Raw genomic sequence first — 12,196 nt, 5'->3', positions numbered from 1 at the left:
TGTATGCCTTCCAGCTGAAAACACTCATAGCTAACCCTCCAGCAGGTTTTCAGAGACCATACACCTCACAGAAAACTGCCCATCTTTCTCCCCCAGAGGAGCTGGTAGATTTGAACTGTGTGGCTTTGAGTTGGCAGAGCAACTTCTTAACACCAGGCCAATACTTAATCTTTATACAGCTCTTTAGCATTACAAAGAGGTCCTTAACAAAAGATTTCACAAACGCAATAGACATTGCTGGTTTGTTGACTGTTTCACCTATGGATGTTTATTAAGTATTAAATCCTTGACAACTTCACTCTTTTATCCATTTATCATCATGCTGTTTATTGGTCTATTTGTAAAAACAAACAGCAACCACACACCACAACATAAGCCAATTCACTAATGCATTGGTGAAAGGTCTTGTCCTTTTTTGACAAGCAAAGGAAAGAGAGAGTGTGTTTTTGAAAATAAACTCAACAAAACATGTACCAATTCCACTGCAATCCCGCATGGTTCGAATCCACCAGATGCTCTGCTGGAGAAGGAGGGGCAATCTCCTCCTGTACCATTGAGATCCAATTTGACAGTACACACACACAAAATAATAAAATTTTTTTTAAAAAAGCCAAACCATGTACCGCCAATTCAACAACTTCTACATGTACAATTCAGTGACATTCTTCAAGTTGTGTAATCTTTTGCAGGATCTTTTTATCAAGTGATTTCATCATCATTACAATAAATTCACTGTTCTTTAGACTTATCATCTATGTCATTGTCATTTTATCAGTTATAGGTCATTCTTTAAAAGAGCACAATACTCCATGTAGACACATTCTTAACCAATTAAGCTAAACAACTGCTTGGTTTAAAGATTAGAGGGAGAAACTTCATTAGAAGGTATAAAGATTTCCAATAGTTTTTGTTTTGTTTTGTTTTGTCTTTTGGCAGTAGACCTCAGCAGTTTCAGAAAGTTTTAATTTCATAATTTGCCTTTTCTGCATTTTCCCCCCTTTGGATCAGGATCCACCTATAAAATCTTTGCTCAAAATGCTCAGTAATAATTGCTAGGCACCATTCAGCTCTTCTGGTCTTATGGCAGAGGAAGCAATGATTGACTGATTTAAGCAAGAAGGATTTTTTCCCCCCAAACAGGAATTCTTTTATGAGATTTTTAAGTACCACAAAGAAGCTCCAGGAAAGCCCAGATCACAGCTCTGGTGATCGCAGCAGCCCTCTAATCTAGCACACCATTCCGGTCACACACTTATATGCAGGACTCTTAGTTTTTCTGGCTCTTCCTCCTAAGCTTCATATTCCCAGAGAGAACATTTTTTTGGCATCTGTGGCTTCTGACACGTATCCATTGTCCAATTAAATACGGACAGGGGGCCGTAGAAGCTATCTTGGGAGCCCCCTTCTATACAACAAGGTGTTCAGAAAAGAGAAAATTGTTGAGGCCTGGTCAATCCTGCCATCTAGTACCTGTAACATCTCATTTCATGTTCAATGTTTCCATTCCAAAAGAAACCACATAATCATGGTGAGGCCACAGTGCTTGGGTATCTAAAAAACTGCTTCTGCTGTTCATATGGGCTCAGTCCCACTTCTCAGGCTCTCCTAGATGTTCCATGAAGACAAGGGGGGAGAAAAAGGTTTACAATGTCTGATGAGCTATGACCCGCTCCAAGGGTCAATAAGAATCTTTTACTATTACATCTTATTTGAAACCCCAAGGGCAAATAAATTTCAGAATTGAGAACTTTTTAAAAGTAATTCAGCGTAAAGATAAATATACAGAGTAATGGAATAAAACTGAGAGTCCAGAAACTGACCTCACATTGACTGACTTTTGACAAGGATGCAAACACAATTCAATGGTAGATAAATGGTTTCTTCAACAAACAATGCTGGGGCAACAGAATATCCAAATTAAAAAAAAAATCACTGGATCTTATCTCACAGTATATATAAAAATTAACTCCAAACTGATTAAAAACATAAATGTAAAACTATTAGAAACTAATGCACACCCATGTTTGTTGCAGCTTTGTTCACAATAGCAAGGAGTTGGAAACAGTGTGAGTGCCCATCAACAAATGAATGGATAGAGAAGCTGTGGTATATTCACACATGGAATACTATGTTGCAGTGATAAACAAGGAACTCATGCAATATTATTCAAAATGGGTGACTCTGGAGGACATTATGCTGAGTGAAGTATCTCAGTCACAAAAGGACAAATACTGCATGGTGCCATTGTTGTAAAACAGGACTGACCTTGGGGTTGGGGAGAGACTAGAAGGATAGGTTCAATAATGTATACTACGTTGAAACAGATGAGGGAGAAAACTGTTTAAAAGGGATATATGATTAGGTATTTTTGTCATGACAAGAGTCTAGAGCGAAGGCTACATGGTAGAGTGGACCCAGGGGAGGGTTTGTAAAACAATGAAAGAATTTGTCTTTTACTTTTCCAAGAGGGTAGTGTACTAGGGGGGAGGGTTGGGAGGGGAGAAAAGTGTAATAATGAATGAATGGAAATCCAAAGTCTCTGTAAATTTTTACTGAAATTAATAATAAATTTAAATTTTTAAAAAAGGAGAAAAGGTAAAAAACTATTAGAACTATATGTGTAAGTTTTTGTGACTCTAGATTAGACAATGGTTTCTTAGCTATGACATCAAAAACATATTACAAAAGGATAAATAAATATCAAAATTAAAAGCTTTTATGCTTCAAAGGACACTATAAACAAAATGAAAGACAACTCACAACATAAGAGAAAACATCTGCAAATCATATATTTGACAATGGACTATGTATATTAAAAACTTTAGTAACAATAAAATTATAAATAACTGAAACAATGTGAATGAAGGATAGTTGGAAATACAATGTATATTAAATTTGTGGGGTTTTATTTATTTGTTTGTTAGTTTTTTTCTCTTTCCTTGTACATTTTGAATAATTTTTTTATTAATTTTAATAAAAGTTTACAGAGACATAGGGTTTCCATTCATTTACTGTTGCACTTTTCTCCTTGCCACTTCCTCCACTGTACACGAAATTTGTAAGAAAACCAACACAGAAAAAAATTTACCTTTTTAGAAAAAGAAAAATTTATAAATAACTCAATTTAAAAAGGGCAAAGGCTTTAAACAGACAATTCTCCAGAGAAGACATATATTTGCCAATAGGGACATGATAGAATACTTACCATCATGAGCATTATCTACTGTTATCAACCTGATTCTGCCCTGGCAACATGCCCAAACTATGTGAAAAGGAGCTTCAAAATCCTTACCTCAAAGAAGCATCTCGGTTTCACCCTTTCTAGGCCAGATATATCTGTTCTCTTCACAGTCCATGGCATGTTCAATGCTCTTCTCCAGAACAACTCAAAGGCATCAATTCTTCTTCTGTGACCTTTAATCATTCTCCAGTCCTCTGATGTGTAGCACGTAATTGCAAAGTCCATGGCCTAAATCAGACACACCTTTGTCTCTAGACAGATATCATTCCCCCTTAGGACCCTTGAGAGGTCCCTGACAGTAGATTTTCCCAGTGCAATTCATCTTTTGATTTCTTCATTGCTGGTACCAAGAGTGTTGATTGTGGAACCAAGCAAACTGAAATTGTTAATCATCTCAATCTCTTCTTCATCTGTCACGGTGTTACCAATTGGCCCAGTGGTGAGAATCTTTGTCTTCAATCCATATTGAAGACTCCAACCTTGACCTTCTGCCGCAAACGCTTCAGGTCCTCTTTAGTTTCAACAAGCAAAGTTGTGTAATCTGCATAACACAAGGTGTTAATGAGCCTTCCTCCAATCCACATTTCTCCTCTTAAAGTCCAACTGCCCATTCCCTGGCATACTCTTTTCCTGATTTTGAACCATGTAGGTTTTTCTTGCTCTGTTCTGACAACTGTTTCCTGGTCCAAATATAGGTTTCACATGAGCGCAATTAAGTGTTCTGGGATTCCCATCCTTTTAAAGGTTAGCCATAATTTGTTGTGATCTACACAGTCAAATGCCTTTGCACAGTCAATGAAACACAGACATTCCTCTGGCACTCTGCTTTCAACTAAAATCCATCTGACATTGGCTACAATATATCTAGTGTCACAACCTCCTCTAAACTCAGCAAACCTCTTCTAAACCCATTTAGTGCAATCTAATTCCTGTGTATTCCATCTGGCCAAGTCCACATGTTTATGTTGTTGATTAACATACTATGGACGTGAACTTTTGGTTAGCTGCCAAATGCCTGATGCTCCTAGTTTATTCAGATAAACTTTCAGTGAATAAGTCATTGGTCTTGCAAAATTCTTTCATGTGATCTATGGTATCTTTTCTATCTTCAAGGGCATATTTTTAACCTAATGATACTTCTCTTTTGTTTTTAACTTTTGCATTCCAATCACCAGTAATTATCAATGCATTTTGATTGCATCTTTGATGAATTTCAGATAGCATAAGTTGGTAAAACTCAATTTCTTTAACATTAGTGTGTAAATCTGAATAATAGTCCTATTAACCATTCTTCTATACAGGTATATAGACCACTGGTAGCACTGTTCTGTAGACAGATTCTGAAATGTCCTCATTGATAATGAATGTGATGTCATTCTTCTTGTCTTCTTGTCATTCTCTGCACAGGAGATCAATATGATTGACTCATTTTTCACTAATGGTGAAAAGTTGGACAATGAATAAAGATGACAGAAGAACTGATGTGTCTTTAAGCTGTGGTGTTGGGAAAAGTACTGACTGTCAAGAGAACTAACAGGTCTGTCCTGGAAAAAGTGAAACCTTGGAAACAACGCGAGTGCTTGGAGAAGGACATCATGTGTGGAAAGGTGGAAGAAGGTCAGTGTAAGAGAACAAGAGCCTCGACAAAATGGCCTAACAATGGGCTCAAATCTGATGGAAAGGTGAGATGGTAAGGATGGCACAAGATAGTGAAGAGTTCCGATCCATTGTTCATAGGGTTGCTATGAGTCATAGTCCACCGGATGAAACCTAACAATGACAACAACAATGGTAGCCTAGTCCATTGTGTTGTATTGCTAACCAAAAGGTAATGATGCCTCTGGCAGTTTGTTGTCCACCAGCAGTTCTAAGCGAGAAAGATGCACAATCTCCTACTGTGCAGTTCATAGTCTCTGAAAACCTGCTGTAAGGTCAGCTTTGAGTGAATTCCAATTTGAAGACAATGAGTTTGAGAATGCCTAAAAAATGTTTGCAAATACCTTGAATATCAATATTCAATTTTTCCATTTCATTATTTATCATTTCAAATTTTCCTTAACTCATACTCTGTACATTCCACTTTGCAATTACAAATGTATGTTTGTAGCTGTTTTTATTGTTGTTGTTTTCTCATTTTGAATCATGTCACATCAGTAATTAAAGGTCATGAGAGCTTCTACATCATCAATACTCCACCTACATCAACAATACCTACATCATCAATACTCCATCTACATCAAGGGCTGAAAAGGAAAGATGTCACTTTGAGGACTAAGGTGAACCTTATTCAAGACATGGTATTTTTAACAAATGCATAAATCCACAGAATGAAAGAAGAACACCCAAAATGAATTGATGTCTTTGAATTGTGGAGGTAGCAAAGAAAACGGAATATACCATAGATTTCCAGAAGAACAAATAGCTCTGACTTTGAAAAAGCATAGCCAGAATGCTCCTCAGAAGAGAGCATGGCGAAGCTGTACTGCATTCCCAAAGGTGAGTGATTCAAATCCACCAGATGCTCTGCTGGAGAAGGAGGGACAATCTCCTCCTGAACCAGTCAGATCTGATTTGATGGTACACACACACAAAATAAAAATTTAAAAAAAAAAAAAAAAGAGAGAGTGAGAGAGAGCATAGCAAGACCTCTCAAGTGTTTTGAACATATTATAGAAGGGACAGGTCTCTGGAGAAGGCTATCAAGCTTGGTAGAGTCAGAAAAAAAAAAAAAGAAGAAAAAGAAGATCCTTAAAGAGATGAATTGACACAATGGCTGCAAAACAGAGCTCACACATTGCAATGACCATTAGAACAAAACGGAATGGGGCAGGTTTTCACTCTGTTGCACAGATGGCTTGGAACATACTGTAGGGCCCCTAACAGGATGTGCAAATCAGTAAAACAGACAATTACAAGTGTAGGTTTGAATGTGGAAAAATCAGAACCTTTCTACATTGCTAGTAGGAATATAAAATGATACAGCTGCTGATAAAAGTAGTTTGGCATTTTCTCCAGAATTTAAACACTGAGTTACCATATGGCCTGGCCAAAGAAATGATACAAATATTTGTACACAAAAACTTATTGTCAAAAGGTGGCAGCAATCTAAATGTTCATTAACTGATTCATGGATTAAAAAATAAAATTTAGTATATTCAGACAACTTAATACTGTTTTTTTTTGTTTTGTTTGTTTGTTTGTTTGTTTGTCCACGACCTTTATTGTCACAGGGCTACTTGAGAGGGATGAAGCGGGAGGAGTGGGTGGCGCCGATGCCAGGCCGGCCGTGCTTGACGGGCTTGTAGGTGATGGAGAATTCACCCAGGTAGTGTCCGATCATCTCGGGCTTGATCTCCACCTGGTTGAAGGTCTTGCTGTTGTACACGCCCACCATGCTGCCCACCATCTCGGGCAGGATGATCATGTCCCGCAGGTGCGTCTTCACCACCTCAGGCTTCTCCATCGGGGGCGCCTCCTTCTTGGCCTTGCGAAGCCGCTTCAGCAGCGAGTGCTGCTTTCTGCGCAGACCCCGGTTCAGCCGCCGCCGCTGCCGAGCGCTGTACAGCTGCATCAGCTGCTCGTAGGACATGTCCAGCAGCTGGTCTAGGTCCACGCCGCGGCAGGTGAACTTGCGGAAGGTCCGCTTCTTTTTCTGCTCCACTTCCACCATCTTGTCGGAGTCTCGGGAAAGCCTTAATACTGTTTTTAAAGTATTTATCCATAAAAAGAAATTGCCTAAATAGATTCCAACTACAGTATGGAGGAATCCTGAAAACATGCTAAAGATAAGACGTCAAACACAAATAGCCATGTTATTATATATGATTTATTTATGTGAAATGTTGAGAATCAGCAAAATCACAAGACAGAAAGTAAATCAGTGGTTGGCCAATGTCGGAAGAGTCAAGGAAAAATGAGGTTTATCTACTAATAGGTATAGAACTTTTAGGAGGGATGATAAAAATGTACTAAAATTTATTATGGTGATAGTTGTATAACTTTGAGAATATTTCAAGAACCCATTAATTGTATACTTTTAATGGAAGAACTTTATTGCAGATTAATTATATCTCAATAAGACATTATAAACCAGTTTCACAGAAATATAATGTTGTTACAATTTAAATTTTATCATAAATTAATCATAGATACTTATCATCAAATGCAACCATTATATATTAAATATTAAACAACATTAAATTTTGAAGTTAAGTAAATGAAAATACAATAGAATCAAACAACTTAAATTCACTAAACAGAAAAATAAGGCACTTTAGTGGCCTTGGAGCAAGAAGTTGCACTGTAGTCCCAAAAGTATGCAGTTAGAAGCTATTAGATGCTTCACAAAAGATGGATAAGCAGTCTCCTCCCATGAGATTAACTGCCTCTGAAAACCCACTGGAGGGTCAGCTATGATCAATTCTGACTCTACAGTTTACAACAACAGAAAAGTAAAATAGACTCAATCTATTCAGACCAAGTTTTGCATTCAACTTTTGAAAATATTTTCCATCTTAGAGCTTTTACTTTTTTTTTTAATTTATGGATAAAATACTGTAGATAAAACAAGCACACAGATGCATTAATAATAACATGTGACTGGAATGCAAAAACTCAGAACAAGGAAGAAGGATCGGTAGTCAAGAAGCATGGACTTAGTGAAAGAAATGAAGCTGGAGACAGAATGATAGAATTATGTACAATCAAGGGTATATTCATTGCAAACACCTTTTATAAGAAATACAAGCAGCAACTATACACATGGACTTCACCTTATGGTCTACATAGGAATCATACTGACTACATCTGGGGTGAGGAGGAATCAATGGAGAAGCTCAGACCAGCTGTGAAAACTATGTTAGGTGCTGATTTGTGGTCATCAACTACTTATATGCAAGTTCACACTGAAGCTAAAGAAAATCAAATCCATAAGAACCAAAATCTGACCTCGAGTCTATCCCACCTGAAACTAAATACCATTTCAGCAACAAGTTTGAAGTCTTGAACACTATTAAGATCAGATGAGCTGTGGGAAGATATTAAGAATATCATCCATGAATAATACCAAAGGTCATGACAAAGACAGAGGAGGAAGACAAAACCAAAATGGATATCAGAAGAGACTGGATACTGCACTAGAGCACCGAGAAGCCAAAGCAAAGGGAAGAAATCAAGAAGTTAAGTAGATGAACAGAATATTTCAAAGGGTAGCTCAGGAAGATAAAGCAAATTATTATAATAAAATGTGCAGAGCTCGAGTCAGAAAATAAAAAGGGGCTTACACATAAAGGACTGAAGAACAAATTAAGCCTTGAGGGGCAATATTCAAGATGCAGTGGGGAAAATGTTGACTGAATAAGGAAGTGTCAAAAGAAGATGGAAGGGAATGCACAGAGTCATGTATCAAAAATAACTGGGTGGAACAGAAGAATTTAATGAAACAATATATATTCAAGAGGCAATGGTGATGAATGAGGAAGTCCAAGCTGCTCTGAAGGAATTGGCTAAAAACAAAGCCTCAAGATGGCATACCAGTTGACATATTTCAAGAAACAGATGCTGCCCTGGACACAATCACCCAGTTGTGCCAAGAAATTTGCAGGACAACTACTTGGCCAACTGACTAGAAGAGATTCATGAACAGGTCGTGACACTAGGGACATTATAGCTAACATCAAATGGATCTTAGCCAAAAGCAGAGAGTACCAAAAGAGTATCTATGTTTCACTTACTATGCAAAGGCATTTGACTGCATGGATTACAACAAACTATGGCTAACCTTGAGAAGAATGGGAATCCCAGAATTGTGCTCATGTGAAATCTTTAGTTGGGACTAGGAAGCAGTTGTCAGAACAGAGCAAGAAAAACACTGCATGGTTCAGGAAAGGTGTGTGTCAGGGACGCATCTTATCTCCGTATCTTTTCAATCTATATGAAGAACAGATCACAAGGCTGGAGGAGAAATGTAGTATCAGGATTGGAGGAAGACTCATCAACAAACTAGGTTATACAGATGACATAACCATGCTTGCTGAAACTGAGGAGAACCTGCTGCAGAAGGTCAAGGACTATAGTCTTCAGTATGGATTGAAGCTCTACATCAAGAAGACAAAGATTCCCACCACTGGGCCAAATGGAAACATCATGATAAACAGAGGACAGATTGAGATTGTTAATAATTTCAACTTGCTTGATTCCATAATCAACACGCTTGGTACCATCAGTCAGGAAATACAAAAAATTAAAAAAATGAATTGCACTGAGCAAATCTTCTATCAGGGACCTCTTCATAGTACTGAAGAGCAATGATGTCAGAAATGAAGAGACTCTTCACCAAAGAGGATATTCAGATGGCCAAAAACAACATGAAGAAATGCTCAAGATCACAAACTATTTTTCCACCTTTTGATTTTTAGTCTATTTTTTGGCCTACATCTAAAATGTGTCTCTTACATATAGCATACTGATGAGTCACGGGTTTTTTTTTTCCAGTCTGCCATTCTTTCCCTCTTGCTTGGTGCATTTAGTCCATTCACATTCAGTGTCATTATCAACAGATACAGTTTTGTTGCTCTCATTTGCTACACTCTTTGAGGTACTGCAGCTTTCTTTGTTCCATCTACTTCTCTGTGCTCAGTTCATTGTGCTTATGCTCAGGAGAGAAAAACCCTGGATGTGATGGACTGACACGGTAAATGGGGCAACGGGATTGATTAGGTGTGTCAGAGTCAGTTAGACTGGCTCAGGATAGGGCAAGGTTCAGAGCTATTGTACACAGGATCACTATGAGTCATGCATGACACTGTGGTACATAACAAGTCTTTATGGCTTTCATCTTCTTTTATTTGGATAAGTAAAGTTGATTCATTTTTTTGGAAGTTACTCTATAAATTACTATTTTATTCCCAAGACTAAAATTGCCATAACTTTCCATTTAAATGTTGTCTAACTACATGTTATTCCTTTTTTATCATTGTAGTTGTCTTCATTTATGGACTGATATCTCTGATTCCCTGTTTTTAGTATCAGATGCTCATTGTATTTTGTGTATTTCTATGTCTAGGTTGGTTTCTGAATGATGTTGTCATATATATTAATTTCTGTTTTGTTGTCTGTAGTTTTGAGTTCTTGGTCCAAAGAACTCCTTTGTGTAAGATTTGTCTAGTTTTCACAAATTCCCTTATTTATGTTTATCTGGAAATGTCCTCGTTTTAATATTTGATGGACAATTTTACAGGATATAGAATTCTTGGTTGGCAATTTTTTTTCTTTCAGAGTTTTATACACACCCTTCCATTGCCTTCTTGACTACCTGGTTTCTGCTGAAAAACTGGAGCTTAGTGCTATTTTGTCTCCTTGGAAGGTAGCAATACATTTTCCCCAATCTACTTTCAGTAATTTTCCTTTGTTTTTAATTACTGAAACTTGTATTATCATGGGTCTTGATATTCTTCTTTTGGGGTCTATCATGTTTGTGGTTTGCTCAGCTTCTTGAATGCATATTTTCTCCATTTTAAAATGATCTGATAAATCTTCCAGCAAACCTTCAAAGCTTTCCCTCTGTCCTTTAATTTTTTTTGGGGGGGGTATTCTGTTCCTGCTCTAGAATCCTAATCACATGTAAGTTATTCTTCTTGATGTTGTCTAACATAATTCTTGGACTTTTTCATTTTCCTTCCTTCTTATTTCTGATTGTTCCGCTAACCGATTAGTACTGAAGGATTTGTCTTCCATCTCACTAAAACTATGTTCCATTTCTTCAGTTCTCATCTTTTTTTAAAAAAAATTTAATTTAGTTTGTTATTTTTCATTTCAATGAACATCTACAAAGTTTTCATCTTTTATCCTTCTCATGTGCTATATGTTTCTGAAATTTAGTCTTAATGTTCTAATTTCTATTTGCTGTTTTTGTATGTTATATACCATAGCATCAGAATGACCCAAAGCCGATCCTCTAGTGGGTTTTCAGAGGCAGTTAATCTCAAGGGAAGAGACTGCCCATCCTTCTCCCATAGAGCAGCTTATGGCCTTGAACTTCGTGCCTTCAAAATTGCAGTGCAGCTCCTTGCCACTAGGCCACCAGAGCTCCCATAGCTTCCAATTTTCCATTTATTTTATATATCAAGTCTTACATTGATTTTTCTTTCTTTTTTATTCATTCTTCTAGTGTTTTGTCTACATTTTCAGGATTTTGTCTTTTATTTCCTTGATCATTTTTTTCCTTAGTCCAATGAAGCTACTTAACTGTAATTCTTTTTCATTCCTTCTCAGGCAGCATTTCTTCCTCTAAAATATTTTCTAGCAAATAGAAATGCCATTTGACCCAGCAATTCCACTACTGAGAATTTACCCTAAAGAAACCAGAACTGCCACCCAAGCAGATATATGCACACCCATTTTTATTGTGGCTTTGTTCACAATAGCAAAGAGCTGGAAACAACCCAAGTGCCCATCAACAAATGAATGGATAAAGAAGCTCTGGTATATTCACACAATGGAATATTATGCAGCATTGAAAAACAATTTGCATAATAATTAATTATTATGCAAATTGGATGACCCTGGAAGACATTATGCTGAGTGAAATATCTCAGTCACAAAAGGACAAATATTGCATAGAGTCACTGTTGTAAAACAGGACTGACATGAGGGTTGATGGAAGACAGAAAAGGAGGGGAGGAATGATATACATTGCATTGAAACAGATGAGGGAGAGAACTGTTTAAAAGGGATATATGATTGGGTATTATTGTCATGACAGGAGTCCAGAATGAAGGCTGCACAGTGGAGTGGACTTGGGAGGGGGGACTGCATAACAATGAAAGAGTTTTTCTTTTACTTTTCAAGGAGAACAGTGAATTGGGGGAAGAGGGTGGGCAGGGAGAAAAGTACAACCATGAGTGACTGGAAACCCTAAGTCTCTGTAATTTTTATTAAAATTAATAATAATAAAAA

At 37.2% G+C, this 12,196-nt stretch overlaps 1 protein-coding gene and 1 pseudogene across 1 annotated transcript in view; both read right to left on the bottom strand.

Moving 5' to 3' along the window:
• EEFSEC (eukaryotic elongation factor, selenocysteine-tRNA-specific) overlaps window positions 1-12,196 on the bottom strand; it is a 384,789-nt gene that overhangs the window by 333,906 nt on the left and 38,687 nt on the right. The window lies entirely within an intron of this gene.
• LOC102865718 lies at window positions 6,474-6,911 on the bottom strand (annotated as a pseudogene).

This window comes from Elephantulus edwardii, unplaced genomic scaffold (genome assembly GCF_000299155.1).
Source record: "Elephantulus edwardii isolate Elephantulus edwardi_28Jun2011 unplaced genomic scaffold, EleEdw1.0 scaffold00161, whole genome shotgun sequence".
In the NCBI taxonomy this organism is placed as follows: domain Eukaryota; kingdom Metazoa; phylum Chordata; class Mammalia; order Macroscelidea; family Macroscelididae; genus Elephantulus; species Elephantulus edwardii.
Note: the sequence above shows the minus strand (reverse complement) of the source record. Positions and strands in the feature narration are given on the sequence as shown.